Source organism: Malania oleifera, chromosome 10 (genome assembly GCF_029873635.1).
Source record: "Malania oleifera isolate guangnan ecotype guangnan chromosome 10, ASM2987363v1, whole genome shotgun sequence".
Lineage (NCBI taxonomy): Eukaryota > Viridiplantae > Streptophyta > Magnoliopsida > Santalales > Ximeniaceae > Malania > Malania oleifera.
Window position 1 is genome coordinate 58,137,032 of NC_080426.1, and position 16,538 is coordinate 58,153,569.

Consider the following 16,538-nt stretch of genomic DNA (forward strand, 5'->3'; position numbering starts at 1 on the left):
AATGAATAACAAGGGTGAGTGTATAGGCTTTGTTTTTGGAAGAATAAGCTTTGAAACATTTTCATAGAATTTTCTCTTAATCAAAAATGCTAATCACCACTTAATCTGACCAAATGAGGCCATATATACAGACATGCCACAAATTATGACTGTTGGGGACACTAGGGGAATTATTAAATTTGTTTTAAATGTGTTTAATATAATTAACCCTATTTTACCCCAATTAACTGTGATAAAATTTGGCCAACCCGAGAGTTTCGATCGACTGTGTAATGGCTCGGAAAATTTTAATGGTTAAATAATTAGGAAAATGATAAATGCAATGGATAAATAAGGAATAAAGGAAAAAGGGAAAATTTTTTAAAGAAGGGAGCAGCAGACCTCGTCGATGAGTTTCAAGTCCTCCTCGACGAGTATTCTACTAAAGATTGTCAATGAAGTTTAGTTCCTTGTCGACAAGAAGATCCCGAATGAGCGAATTTTAGATTTTAAGACTTGTCAACGAATGAATCTCCTCTTCGATGAAGTTCCTTGTGGACTCATCGACGAATCCTATCTACTCGTCGCCAAGGCCATGTGGCAAAATTGAGTATAAAAAGAACCAAGGAAGCTTCCTCACGAAGAAAACATTTTCCTCCATTTTCTCTCTCTAGAAATTGCCTCCTCTGCCTTCTCTCTAACTTTTCGGCCCAGATTCAGCCCAAATCGAAAAATGGAGACCGCTACGATGTTCTAGGGAAGATTCTCTACACATCTAGCGGAGCAAAATTCTAAACTGGACTTTTAGGAAAATGCTCCAAAGTTGAGGTAAGGGTTAAGATTCTTGATTTTGGAGTTTTAAATGTTTATTTGAGATTTATAGGTTGAGAAAATGCAGAAATAGTAAGTTATTTGGGGTTTATCTGATTAAAGTAGAGATTTTGAACCAGGATCCGAGTGAGCGTCACATGCATAATCTTGGGGATTCTTGTTGACGTAGTTCAAGAAAGCAGGTAAGGGGGAATATTTATTAAACCATTTTTTTATGAATTAATTGGGAAATGAAATATGTTATGAATATACGTGTATATGTTTTTGTATGTGTTTAAAATGCCAACCGTTTAAATTACATTTTCTGACCCTAGGGTTTTTTATCTAGATACGTATATATGAAAATGATCTGATGTAAGTGAATGATATTTTCAGGATAACTATGTAAAAAGGAAAGGTATATTTTCAATATATAAATGTTGAATGTAGTTTGGCTTCTTTTACAGGAAATATATATATATATATATATATATATACTGCTAAATAGAGTGGCATGAATAAAATAGAATTCAGTGTGGAATTATGTTATATGTATGAGATGCAACATATACAGGAAATGAACTAAGTATAAAAACGATATATGAAATATGCTGCATGTGAGTGTTAAAGCAACCATGGAAATAAAAACAGCTGAAAGATGTTGGGACTAACACAAAAATAGCTGAAAGATGCTGGGTAGCAGACTAGCGCATTTCTATGTGGACTGACACAAAAACAGCTAAAAGATACTGGGACTAGCACAAAAATAGTTAAAAATGCTGGGTATATTATGAAATGAAATTAAAATGAGAATGAAATGGAAAGGAAATGTGAAATGTGAACAATGTGAAATGGAAAAGAGCAACGTAAAGTGAAATGTTATGATATGTCAAAGCTGAGAATATGAACAAATAAGAATTACAAAATGATAGACAAAAATAATGTATTATAGTAGTATCATTAATTATGCTTGTAGAACATGTTATGTTTGGGTGCGGCAAACTCTTCGTCTGAGGGCTTGCTAAGAAATGCGAGTTCCCTGGTTTTATCAGGTGTGGCAGTAGGTTGCATAACGTATTAGGGCAAAGGAAAACTACTTGTATGGGCAGGTAGATTTTCCTTTTCTCGGGAGCCTTCGCTGGTAAACCTTTGGATGAATTGTGTGCGTACGAGAATACTTCTTCACATGAGGGCTTATTGAGTAAGGTGAGTGCCCTGGTATGCTTCAGTTTTGACCTTTAGTTGCCTAAAGTATCAAAGCAGAGGGGTGCTACTTGTATGGGCAAGTAATCATCCCTATCCTAGGGTTTTTCTCGTTGGGAAAATATCTTGCATGTGATTGGTTAGGTTTAGAAAATGATTTCAAAAATTATGTTAAATATTTGAAAATGTTGATTATAATCTTATGTTGGTCACACGCTGATTTAATATATTGTTTCTTCCCTTACTGAGATGTATCTCACCCGCATACAAATTTATCTTTTCAGGACCTCCACGAGATTAAGCTTAAAGAGCTCAGGATTATTCTAGCATTTTTGGTTATAGAAAGGAAAAGGGGTATAAACTTGATGATACTTTTGGGTTGTATAAATTTATGTTTTATGTTTTATGTTTTAAGTCTTCTGAGAAAGGGATGATTGTGAATATTGGAAGTTATGGATTATGTTTTTGGAGTTATGTATACAGGTGGATGTATGATTTATGTTGGAATGTAGATAGATGTAGAAAACTCTGATATGATATTTTTGGAAGATTATATTTATGTTTTTCGTTGCATAAATGATATTAGAATGTCGGGTATCAGGTAAATGAATGGATTAGTAGCACTCCGAGCCCACTTTGAGGGTCGGGGCGTTACATTTTTGGTATCAGAGCTTAGGTTTTGGGATTCTGTAGACTTAGAGATGATTTATACCTGAGTATAGGAATCAGTTAGGATAAGGACATTAGATGGATATGTTAGGTGTTGAGAGGTATATGATTTTGTTTTGTAGTTAAAGACGAAAATACGTCGAGGATTTTCTCTAATTTTTCTAAAGCACAGAAAAGCCACGGTAAACCTTAGATGATTTCATTTCTAAATTGTGAGACTGGTCCTGAATTGAGAAGTTGGGTGTATACTAGAATTTAGATTAATAGTTGTGTTGAGTAGAATATGATAATGGAATTCTTATCCCTTTTATGTTCTATTTTTAGGATTGATCTTAGGGATCAGGACATAGAAGTTGAAGGAAGGGATGATTCGAAGACTTCCAGTGAAAAGGACAATGATACCTCTACATTGCTACAGGGTATAGCCCGGTAGGTCAGAGCCGGAATGAGGAAGGATTTGACAGAGCAGAACTGTCCACCTGCTGGTCAGGGCTGCAACATCAAGGAGTTAATGAGAATGAACCCTCCGACCTTTGTAGGAGGACCTGATCCAGTGGCTACAAATATTGGGTATAGGAGATAGAGGAGATCATGGTTGTACTCGACTGCACGAATGAGCAGAAAGTCCGTCATGCTGCATTTAAGATGATCGGAGACGCAAAACGCTAGTGGCTTTCTATGAAGCTACTAAAGGAGTAGAGGCTAATAAAGATAGCTCTAACGTGGGAGAGATTCAAGGAGCTGTCCTTTGATAGGTATTTTCCCTTATCTTTCAAAGAGGAAAATATTGAAGAGTTCACTAACTTGACCCAGGAAAATATGACAGTCGGAGAACATGTGGCCACGTTTGTTGAATTGTCACGTTTTGCTCCGTTCCTAATTTCGAACGAGGTAAGGAACGACAGAAAATTTGAAAAAGGCCTAAGACGTAGAATTTACGAGTTGATGGTGGGATTCTAGGTTTAGAATTTCTCAAACTTGGTTGATAAGGCTTCAGTGCTAGAGAAAAGCATTTAGGGCAGTACAGAGCCTACAGAGCAAAAGAAGAGGCCTGCACCATCCAGTTTTCAGGCTGAGGTCAGACAGGGTTTAGGGAAGAAAGGGTAAGATGTTATGGGTTTAAGGCAAGAGACAGGAGATTGGGGTTATACCGGTTATCAAGATAGTCAGTCTTGCCCCGTATGCCTAACATGTAATAAAAGGCATAGGGGTGAATGCTGGTTTAGAACTCCTAGTTGTTTCAGGTGCGGTAAACCGAGGCATATTAAGAAGAATTGTTGGGAACAGTTACCTGTTGTACTTGCACAGAATTAGGATCGAGGAAAGCAGCTAATACCACTTGACAGAGGTGGTCCAGCATGAGTTTATGCGTTGATCCAACTTGAGCCAGAGAATGCGAGGGGTGCAGATATGGGTTTATGATTAAGAAAATTATAATTTAATTCAGTTTTGGATGATTGAGAAGTTTATATAATGATTATATTATTGATGATGCAAAAGCATTTGGTGATGTATACTGAACTGTATAAAATATATACTAAGTTAACAATTGTGGAAATGTGAAAATGAATGATTAGCGACATTTCGAGGATGCAATTTTCTAAAGGAGGGGGGAATATAATGACCCAAAAAATTTTAATGGTTAAAAATATTAGGAAAATGACACATGGAATGAATAAATATATTAAGGAAAAAAGGAAAAATTTTGAAAGAAGGGAGTAGCAAACCTTGTCGACAAGTTTCATGTCCTCGTCGATGAGTATTCTCCTAAAGATCATTGACAAAGTTCAGTTCCTCATCAATGAGAAGATCCCGAATGAGCAAATTTCAGATTTTAAGACTTGTCAATGAATGAATCTCCTCGTTGACGAAGTTCCTTCTAGAATCATCGACGAATCCTGTCTACTCGTCGATGAGGCCATGTGGCAAAATCGAGTATAAATGGAACCAAGGAAGCTTTCTCACGAAGAAAACATTTTCCTCCATTTTCTCTCTCTAGAAATCGCCTCCTCTACCTTCTCTCTAACTTTCTGGCCCGAATTCAGCCCGAATCAAAAAATAGTGACTACTACGATATTCTAGGGAAGATTATCTACACATCTAGCGGAGCATCTAAATTGGGCTTTTTGGGAAACGCTACAAAGTTAAGGTAAGGGTTCAGATTCTTGATTTTGGGGTTTTAAATGTTTATTTGAGGTTTATAGGCTGAGAAAACGCAGAAATAGTAAGTTATTTGGGGTTTATCTGATTAAACTAGAATTTTTTAACCAGGATTCGGGTGAGCGTCACAAGCATCATCTTGGGGATTCCTGTTGGTGTAGTTCAAGAAAGCAAGTAATGGGAAATATATATTAAATCATATTTTTATGAATTAGTTGGGAAATGAAATATGTTATGAATATACGTGTATATGTTTTTGTATGGGTTTAAAATGTCAACCGTTTAAATTATGTTTTCTGAGCCTAGGGCTATTTATCTAGATACGTATATGTGAAAATGAACTGACGTAAGTGAATGATATTTTTAGGATAACTATGTAAAAAGGAAAGGTATATTTTCAATATATAAATGTTAAATTTTGGTTGACTTATTTTACAAGAAATATATATACATATATATATATATATATATGAATTTTACTGCTAAATAGTGTGGCATGAATAAAATAGAATTCCGTGTGGAATTATGTTATATGTATGAGATGAGGAAATATAGGAAATGAATTGAGAATGAAAACAATATATGAAATATGTTGCATGTGAGTGTTAATGCAACCATGGAAACAAAAACAGTTGAAAGATGTTGGGACTAATACAAAAATAGCTGAAAAATGCTGGGACTAATATGAAAATAGCTGAAAGATGCTGGGACTAACACAAAAATAACTGAAAGATGTTGGGTAGTAGACTAGCACATTTCAATATGGACTGATACAAAAATAGCTGAAAGATGTTGGGACTAACACAAAAACAACTGAAAATGCTGGGTATATTATGAAATGAAATGAAAATGAAAATGAAATGGAAATGAATGAAATGGAAAGAAAATGTGAAATGTGAACAATGTGAAATGGAAAAGAGCAACATAAAGTGACATGTTATGATATGTCAAAGATGAGAACATGAACACATGAGAATTATAGAATAATGAAAGACAAAAATAATGTATTATGGTAGTATCATTATTTATACTTGTAGAACATGTTATGTTTGGGTGGGGCAAACTCTTCTCCTGAGAGCTTGCTGAGAAAGGCGAGTGTCCTGGTTGTATCAAGTGTGGCAGTGGGCTGCATAACGTAGTGAGGAAGAGGAAAACTACTTGTATGGGCGGGTAGATTTCCCTATTCTCGGGTGCCTTCGCTCGTAAACCTTTGGATGAACTGTGTGAGTACGAGATTATTTCTTCACCAGAGGCCTTACTGAGTAAGGTGAGTGCCCTAGTATGCTCCAGTTTTGACCTTTGGTTGCCTAAAGTATCAGAGTAGAGGGGTGCTACTTGTATGAGCAGGTAATCACCCTTATCCTAGGGTTTTTATCATTGGAAAAATATCTTGCTTGTGATTGATTAGGTTTAGAAAATGATTTCAGAAATTATGTTAAAGATTTGCAAATGTTGAATATTATGTTGATTATAATCTCATGTTGGCCACACGCTGATTCAATATATTGTTTCTTCCCTTACTAAGATGTGTCTCACCCGAATACAAATTTATCTTTTCAGGATCTCCACGAGATCGAACTTAGAGAGCTCGGGATTATTATAGCATTTTTGGTTATAGAAAGGAAAAAGGGTATAAACTTGATGATACTTTTGGGTTGTATAAATTTATGTTTTATGTTTTATGTTTTAAGTCTTCTGAGAAATGGATGATTATGAATACTGGAAGTTGTAGATTATGTTTTTGGAGTTATGTATATATGTGGATGCAGGTGGATGTATGATTTATGTTGGAATGTAGATATATGTAGAAAACTCTAATATGATATTGTTGGAAGATTATATTTATATTTTTCGCTGCATAAATGATATTAGAATGTCGGGTATCAGGTAAATGAAATGGATTGTAGCACTTTGGGCCCACTTTGAGGGTCGGGGCGTTACATTTTTGGTATTAGAGTATAGGTTTTGGGATTCTATAAACTTAGGGATGATTTATACCAGAGTGTAGGAATTAGTTAGGATAAGGATATTAGATGGATAGGTTAGGTGTTCAGAGGTATAAGATTTGTTTTGTAGTTTAAATACGGAAATACGTCAAGGATTTCTTGTGATTTTTCAGAAGTAGTCTACGGCCTCAGAAAAGCCATGGTAAACCTTAGATGATTTCGTTTCTGAGCTGTGAGTCTGGTCCTGAATTAAGAAGTTGGGTGTATACTAGAATTTAGATTAATGGTTGTGTTAAGTAGAATATGATAATGGAATTCTTATCCCTTTCCTGTTCTATTTTCAAGATGGATCCTAGGGATGAGGACGTAGAAGCTGAAGGAAGGGATAATTCGAAGACTTCCAGTGAAGAGGACATTGATACCTCTACAATGTTGCGGGCTACAATGCTGGGACTAACACAAAAATAGCTGAAAATGCTAGGTGTATTATGAAATGAAATGAAAATGAGAATGAAATGGAAATAAATGAAATGGAAAGGAAATGTGAAATGTGAACAATGTGAAATGGAAAAAAGCAACGTAAAGTGAAATATTATGATATGTCAAAGCTGAGAACATAAACAGATGAGAATTATAGAATAATGACAAAAAAAAATAATATATTATGGTATTATCATTATTTATGCTTATAGAACATGTTACGTTTGGGCGGAGCAAACTCTTCGCCCAAGGGTTTGCTAAGAAAGGCAAGTGCCCTGGTTGTATCAAGTGTTGCAGTAGGCTGCATAATGTACTAGGATAGAGGAAAACTACTTGTATGGGCAAGTAGATTTCCCTGTTCTTGGGAGCCTTCGATGGTAAACCTTTGGATAAACTGTGTGAGTACGAGATTACTTCTTCACTTGAGGGCTTGCTAAGTAAGGTGAGTGCCCTGGTATGCTTCAATTTTGACCTTTGGGTGCCTAAAGTATCCGAGCAGAGGGGTGCTTGCTTGTATGGGCGGGTAATCACCCCTATCCTAGGATTTTTATCATTGGTAAAATTTCTTGCATATGATTGATTAGGTTCAGAAAATGATTTTAGAAATTATGTTTAAGATTTTCAAATGTTGAATATTATGTTGATTATAATCTTATGTTGGTCAAACGCTGATTTAATATATTGTTTCTTCCCTTACTGAGATGTGTCTCACCTGAATACCAATTTATCTTTTCAAGACCTCCACGAGATCAAGCTTAAAGAGCTCAGGATTATTATAACATTTTTGGTTATAGAAAGGAAAAATGGTATAAACTTGATGATACTTTTGGGTTGTATAAATTTATGTTTTATGTTTTATGTTTTATGTTTCAAGTCTTCTAAGAAATGGATGATTGTGAATACTAGAAGTTGTGAATTATGTTTTTGGAGTTATGTATATATGTGGATATAGGTGGATGTATGATTTATGTTGGAATGTAGATAGATGTAGAAAACTCTAATATGATATTTTTTGAAGATTATATTTATGTTTTTTGTTGCATAAATGATATTAGAATGTCGGGTATTAGGTAAATGAATGGATTAGTAGCACTCCGAGCCCACTTTAAGGGCTGGGGCATTACATTTTTGGTATCAGAGCATGGGTTTTGGGATTCTGTAGAATGGATTAGTAGCACTCCGAGCCCACTTTAAGGGCTGGGGCATTACATTTTTGGTATTAGAGCATGGGTTTTGGGATTCTGTAGACTTAGGGATGATTTATACTAGAGTGTAGGAATCAATTAGGATAAGGATATTAGATGGATAGGTTAGGTGTTGAGAGGTATATGATTTTGTTTTGTAGTTTAAAGATAGAAATACATTGTGGATTTCCTATGATTTTTCTAAAGTAGTCGACAGCCTCAAAAAAGCTATAATAAACCTTAGATGATTTCGTTTCTGAGCTGTGAGACTGGTCCTGAATTAAGAAGTTAGGTGTATACTGGAATTTAGATTAATGGTTGTGTTGAGTAGAATATGATAATGGAATTCTTATCCCTTTCCTATTCTATTTTCAAGATGGATCCTCGGGATGAGGACGTAGAAGCTGAACGAAGGGATGATTCGAAGACTTTCAGTGAAGAGGACATTGATACCTCTGCAATGTTGTGGGCTGCAATGCTGGGACTAACACAAAAATAGCTAAAAATACTGGGTATATTATGAAAATGAGAATGAAATGGAAATGAATGAAATGGAAAGGAATTGTGAAATGTGAACAATGTTAAATGGAAAAGAGAAACGTAAAGTGAAATGTTATGATATGTCAAAGTTGAGAACATGAACAGATGAGAATTACAAAATAATGACAGACAAAAATAATGTATTATGGTAGTATCATTATTTATGCTTGTAGAACATGTTACGTTTGGGTGGAGCAAACTCTTCACCCGAGGGCTTGCTGAGAAGGCGAGTGCCCCGGTTGTATCAGGTGCACAAAGGTAGAGGAAAACTAGTTGTATGGGCAGGTAAATTTCCCTATTCTCGGGAGCCTTCGCTAGTAAACTTTTGGATTAATTGTGGGAGTATGAGCTTAATTCTTCACCTATGGGCTTACTGAGTAAGGTGAGTGCCCTGGTATGCTTTAATTTTGACCTTCAGTTGCCTAAAGTTTCAGAGCAGAGGGGTGCTACTTGTATGGGCTAGTAATCACCCCTATCCTAGGGTTTTTCTCATTGGAAAAAATATCTTGCTTGGGATTGATTAGGTTAAGAAAATGATTCCAAAAATTATATTAAAGATTTGCAAATGTTGAATATTATGTTGATTATAATCTCATGTTGGCCACACGCTGATTTAATATATTATTTCTTCCCTTACTGAGATGTGTCTCACCCAAATACAAATTTATCTTTTCAAGACCTCCACGAGATCGAGCATAGAGAGCTCAAGATTATTATAGCATTTTTGGTTATAGAAAGGAAAAAGGGTACAAACTTGATGATACTTTTGGGTTGTATAAATTTATGTTTCATGTTTTATGTTTTATGTTTTACGTTTTAAGTCTTCTAAGAAATGGATGATTGTGAATACTAAAAGTTGTGGATTATGTTTTTGGAGTTATGTATATATGTGGATATAGGTGGATGTATGATTTATGTTGGAATGTAGATAGATGTAGAAAACTCTAACATGATATTGTTGGAAGATTATATTTATTTTTTCTGCTGCATAAATGATATTAGAATGTTGGGGACTAGGTAAATGAATGGATTAGTAGCACTCCGGACCCACTTTGAGGGTCAAGGCGTTACATTTTTGGTATCAGAGCATGGGTTTTGGGATTCTGTAGACTTAGTGATGATTTATACCAGAGTGTAGGAATTAGTTAAGATAAGGATATTAGATGGATAGGTTAGGTGTTAAGAGGTATAGGATTTTATTTTGTAGTTTAAAGATGGAAATACATCAAGGATTTCTTGTGATTTTTATGAAGTAGTCGACGAACTCAGAAAAGCCATGGTAAACCTTAGATGATTTCATTTCTGAGCTATGAGACTGGTCGTGAATTGAGAAGTTGGGTGTATACTGGAATTTAGATTAATGGTTGTGTTGAGTAGAATATTATAATGGAATTCTTATCCCTTTCCTGTTTTATTTTCAGGATGGATCCTAGGGATGAGGACGTAGAAGCTAAAGGAAGGGATAATTCAAAGATTTCCAGTGAAGAGGATATTGATACCTCTACAATGCTGCAGGGTATAGCCTAGTAGGTCAGAGCCAAAATGAGGAAGGATCTGACAATGCAGAACTGTCCACCTACAGGTCAAGGCTGCAACATCAAGGAATTACTGAGAATGAACCCTCCGGCCTTTGTTGAAGGACCTGATCCAGTGGCTATAGAGAATTGGGTATAGAAGATAAAGGAGATGCAAAATGCTGGTGGCTTTCTATGAAGCTACTAAAGGAGCAGAGGCTGGTAAAGATAGCTCTAACGTGGGAGAGATTCAATGAGTTGTTCTTTGATAGGTATTTCCCCTTATCTTTCAGGGAGGAAAAGATTGAAGAGTTCACTAATCTGACCCGCAGAAATATGACAGTCGGAGAATATGCGGCCAAGTTTGTTGAATTGTCGCATTTTGCTCCGTTCCTGATTTCGAATGAAGTAAGGAAGGCCAGGAAATTTGAAAAAAAGCCTAAGATGCAGAATTTATGAGTTGGTGGTGGGATTCCAAGTCTAGAATTTCTCAGACTTGGTTGATAAGGCTTCGGCGCTAGAAAAGAGCATTCAAAGCCGTATAGAGCCTACAGAGCAAAAGAAGAGGCCTGTACCATCCATTTTTCAGGCTAAGATCAGTCAGGGTTCAGGGAAGAAAGGGAAAGATGTTATGGGTTTGAGGCAGGAGATAGGAGATTGAGGTTATCCCGATTATTAGGATAGTTAATCTTGCCCCATATGCCAGACATGTAATAAGAGGCATAGGGGTGAATGCTGGTTTAGGACTCCTAACTATTTCAGGTGCGGTAAATTGGGGCATATTAAGAAGAATTATCAGGAACCGTTACCTATTGTACCTGCACAGAATCAGGATCGAGGAAAGTAGCCAATACCACTTGGTAGAGGTGGTCCAGCACGAGCTTACTTGTTGATCCAACTTGAGCCAGAGAATGCCAGAGGCGCAGGTATAAGTTTATGATTAAGAATGCTATAATTTAATTAAGTTACGGATGATTGAGAAGTTTATATAATGATTATATTATTGATGATGCAAAAGTATTTGGTGATGTATACAAAACTGTATGGAATATATACTAAGTTAACAATTGTGGAAATGTGAAAATGAATGATTAGCGAAATTTTGAGGACGAAATTTTCTAAAGCAGGGGAGAATGTAACAACCCAAAAAATTTTAATGTTTAAATAATTAGGAAAATGATAAATGGAATGGATAAATAAGGAATAAAGGAAAAAGGGAAAAATTTTGAAAGAAGGGAGCAGCAGACCTCGTCAACGAGTTTCATGTCATTGTCGATGAGTATTCTGCTAAAGATCGTTGACGAAGTTCAGTTCCTCGTCAACGAGAAGATCCCGAATGAGTAAATTTCATATTTTAAGACTCGTCAACGAATGAATCTCCTCATCGACGAAGCTCCTTCTGGACTCATCGACGAATCCTATCTACTTGTCAACAAGGCCATATGGCAAAATCGAGTATAAAAGGAACCAGGGAAGCTTCCACGCAACGAAAACATCTTCCTCCATTTTATCTCTCTAAAAATCGCCTCCTCTGCCTTCTCTCTTACTTTTTCAGCCTAGATTCAGCCCAAATCGAAAATGGAGACCGCTACGGTGTTTTAGGGAAGATTCTCTACATATTTAACAGAGCAGTATTCTAAAATAGGCTTTTCGGGAAAAACTCCAAAGTTGAGGTAAGGGTTAAGATTCTTGATTTTGGGGTTTTAAATGTTTATTTGAGGTTTATAGGTTGAGAAAATGTAGGAATAGTAAGTTATTTGGGATTTATCTGATTAAACTAGGGATTTTGAACCAGGATCCAAGTGAGCGTCACAGGCATCATCTTGGAGATTCCTCTTGGCGTAGTTCAAGATAGCAGGTAAGGGGGAATATATATTAAACCAGATTTTTATGAATTAATTAGAAAATGAAATATGTTATGAATATACGTGTATATGTTTTTGTATGGGTTTAAAATGCCAACCTATTGATATTTTGTTTTTTGAGCTTAGGGTTATTTATCTAAATACATATATGTGAAAATGAACTGATGTAAGTGAATGATATTTTTAGGATAACTATGTAAAAAGGAAAGGTATATTTTCAATATATAAATGTTAAATGTTGGTTGGCTTATTTTACAGGAAATATATATATATATATATATATATATATATATATATATATATGAATTTTACTTCTAAATAGTGTGGCATTAATAAAATAGAATTCTGTGTGGAATAATGTTATATGTATGAGATGCAGGATATACAAGAAATGAATTGAGAATTAAAATGATATATGAAATATGCTGCATGTGAGTGTTAATGCAACTATGGAAACAAAAACAACTGAAAGATGTTGGGACTAATACAAAAAATGCTGGGACTTATTTAAAAACAATTGAAAAATGCTGGGACTAACACAAAAATAGCTGAAAATGCTAGGTACATTATGAAATGAAATAAAAATGAGAATGAAATAGAAATGAATGAAATGGAAAGGAATTGTGAAATGTGGACAATGTGAAATGGAAAAAGAGCAACATAAAGTGAAATGTTATGATATGTCAAAGCTGAGAACATGAACAGATGAAAATTAGAGAATAATGAAAGACAAAAATAATGTATTATGGTAGCATCATTATTTATGCTTGTAGAACATGTTACGTTTGGGCGTGGCAAACTCTTCGCCCAAGGGCTTGCTGAGAAAGACGAGTGCCCTGGTTGTATCAGGTGTGGTAGTGGGCTGCATAACGTAGTAAGGCAGAGGGATACTACTTGTGTGGGCGGGTAGATTTCCCTATTCTCGGGAGCCTTCGCTGGTAAACCTTTGGATGAACTATGTGAGTTCGAGATTGCTTCTTCACCTGAGGGCTTACTGAGTAAGGTGAGTGCCATGGTATACTTTAGTTGTGACCTTTGGTTGCCTAAAGTATCAGAGCAGAGAGGTGCTACTTGTATGGGCGGGTAATCACCCTATCCTAGGGTTTTTCTCATTGGTAAAATATCTTGCATGTGATTGATTAGGTTCAAAAAATGATTTCAAAAATTATGTTAAAGATTTGCAAATGTTAAATATTATGTTGATTATAATCTCATGTTGGCCACACGCTGATTTAATATATTGTTTCTTCCCTTACTGAGATGTTTCTTACCTGAATACAAATTTATCTTTTCAGGACCTCCCCGAGATCGAGCTTAGAGAGCTCGAGATTATTATAGCATTTTTGGTTATAGAAAGGAAACAGGTTATAAAGTTGATGATACTTTTGGGTTGTATAAATTTATGTTTTATGTTTCATGTTTTAAGTCTTCTAAGAAATGGATGATTGTGAATACTAGATGTGGATTATGTTTTTGGAGTTATGTATATATGTGGATACAGGTGGATATATGATTTATGTTGGAATGTAGATAGATGTAGAAAACTTTGGTATGATATTGTTGGAAGATTGTATTTATTTTTTTCACTTCATAAATGATATTAGAATGTCGGGTATCAGGTAAATGAATGGATTAGTAGCACTTTGGGCCCACTTTGAGGGTTGGGGCATTACAGACCGAGCCATAGGTTTGGTCGCCCGAACAGACACATGAGAAAAAGTAAGTTTTCCATGTTCGGGTGCTCAAGGAAAGGTTCGGGTGGCTGAACTAGGCGATTTTCCAATTTGCTCGAGGTTCAGTCACCTAACCTCAAGTTCAGTTTGCTGAACTTGCACTTTCAATCACCCTAGGGTATTTTGAACGTAAATGTTCATGCATCCGAGTTGTTGGAAAAGGCCTTTATAGGAGTTCGGTCGACCGTGAACATTAAGTTCATTTAGATTTGGTCGCCCAAAGTCAGGTCAACGTTCTAACTTTTCCTATGCTCAGTCGACCAAGATGTTTTCAATGCCAAGGTTTGGTCGCTCGTATCCTAAGTATTTTAACATCTAAGTCATGTTCTTGAAAAATGATTTCCCTTAAAAGCATATATGAAAATGGGAACTTTACTAAGTGCTAGTGCAAGGACCTAGGGTCTTTTCTAAGGCCTTTTTGAGCTTATGGTTCCTATATGCATGATATACATCAATTGTTATAGACCTTTGCATAATTAGATATTACAGACCCAAATTGAATGAAATCTAAAAGTACAAAGAAAAAACATAATTTAGAACTTCTTCTTCTTCAACGAAGCCATATGATTTTGCCAAAACATGCAAGACTGATCCTGCACACAAATTCGGCAAACATTAAATACCAATGTTGACCTTATAGGTCGTATCCCATTTTGATTATGAAAAATACTCTGGTATTTAATGGTTGATGAGTTTGTGTGCAGGATCAATTGGAAGTTTTATATGGTGCACATGGACTTGAAAGAAATTGAAGACCCAGAATATTTATTTGTTGTATTTGACATAAGTTTTATTTGGGTATGCAATATTTGAATTCTAACGGTCTATAATAATTAAAGCATTGCATGCATGATAGGACAAATAAGCTCAAAGACCTTAGACTGATCATAGGACCCAAAATATTGCTTAAAAAGTCCCCCATAATCTTAGAATTAATTATCATGTGAATATGGGTGACTTCATAAGAAGAATAAGACTGAATTGCACAAAGTTGGTGTGTTTGGTCGATCGAACCCCAACACACAGAGCGCTTCAGTCGACTGAATCTCCCCATCTTCAATTGTTTGACTAGTTGGTCGACTGTCCTTAAAATGGGCATCAATGCCCTCGTCAACCGAACTGGCACGTGGAAAATCCCAATGCCCTAGTCGACCGAACTCCTAGTTGTAAAATGGCCCTGTCGACCGAATGTTCAACTTTGGTTAACCGAACTTAGCCTGGTCATCCAAACCTTGGAGGTTTTGAAATCACCTCAAGTCTGGTTGACCATCTCCCCAGGGTCAATGGTTAGACCAGTTGGTCGACTGTCCTTAAAATGAGTGTCAACACCCTGGTCGATCGAATTGGTACTTGGGAAATCCCAATGCCCTAGTCGACCGAACTCCCAGTTGCAAAATGGTTTGGTCGACCGAACATTCAATTTTGATCAACCGAACTTAACCCATTTGACTGAACCTCAGAGGTTCTGAAATCGCCACAAGTCTGGTCGACCATCTTCTCAATTCAAATACACCTTAGTTGACCGAATTGAGTAACCTGGTCGACCGAACCTCAAAAGTGGTCGACCAACCCTCTTGGGTTGTCCAATATTTATCGATGTTAATTGGGTTATTTTTAATTAAACTCACTTAATCTTTTTCCAAAATACCTAGTATGTCCCCAACGGCTATAATTTCTCTCAACTCTATAAATTCCTCCTCATTTGCAAAATTAAAGAGCAGATTAGTGTTTTTAGATTAGCCAAATTTTTTTGAAAATCATTTTAGCCAAAATCATTCATACTCCCATATTTCTTCAAATATATTGTCAAAATCCACTTCCTATATTCAACTAGCCATTTATTTTGAGTGAGATTGGTTTGTCATACTCATCCTACAAGCTCAAACTCTCTCACTTGTATTTGGTTGTGCTTTGATTTTTGGAGAGTAGCTTAAGGTTTTTCCCATAATATTTCATTCATAAATATTGTATTGGGAAAAACTCTTACTTGGCTTAAGATCTTGCATCCTCATTGCAAGATTCATAAGCTTGCTTTGTGCTTTGACAAAGAAAATCATTATTGTGATATTTGCTTAAGGGTTATAAAGACCTTTTGATTTTGCACATTACAAGCATATTATCTTGAAATCAAAAGTCTTACTCTCATATACACACATTGACCTACATATTGTTGAGAGTCAACACATCGATTAACAAAATCTCACTTGAGCTTAATATCCTATCATATGTGAGTGCATAAAATGAGAGAGCATAGTGGCACGTATTTGCTTAGTGTAAGAAGCATATTTTTTTGTACACAAATTTAATTATCTATTGTATTTCAGGCGTGGGCCTGAAGAGGGAGACTTGCCCTGTGAAAAGTCCCGGATTGGCTTTGACCCGGTTAGGAAAGTTAGGTGGACCATCCTTTTAAGGTGTTGTATTAGGTGCCGCTACACCCGTTAAGTGAGCCTTA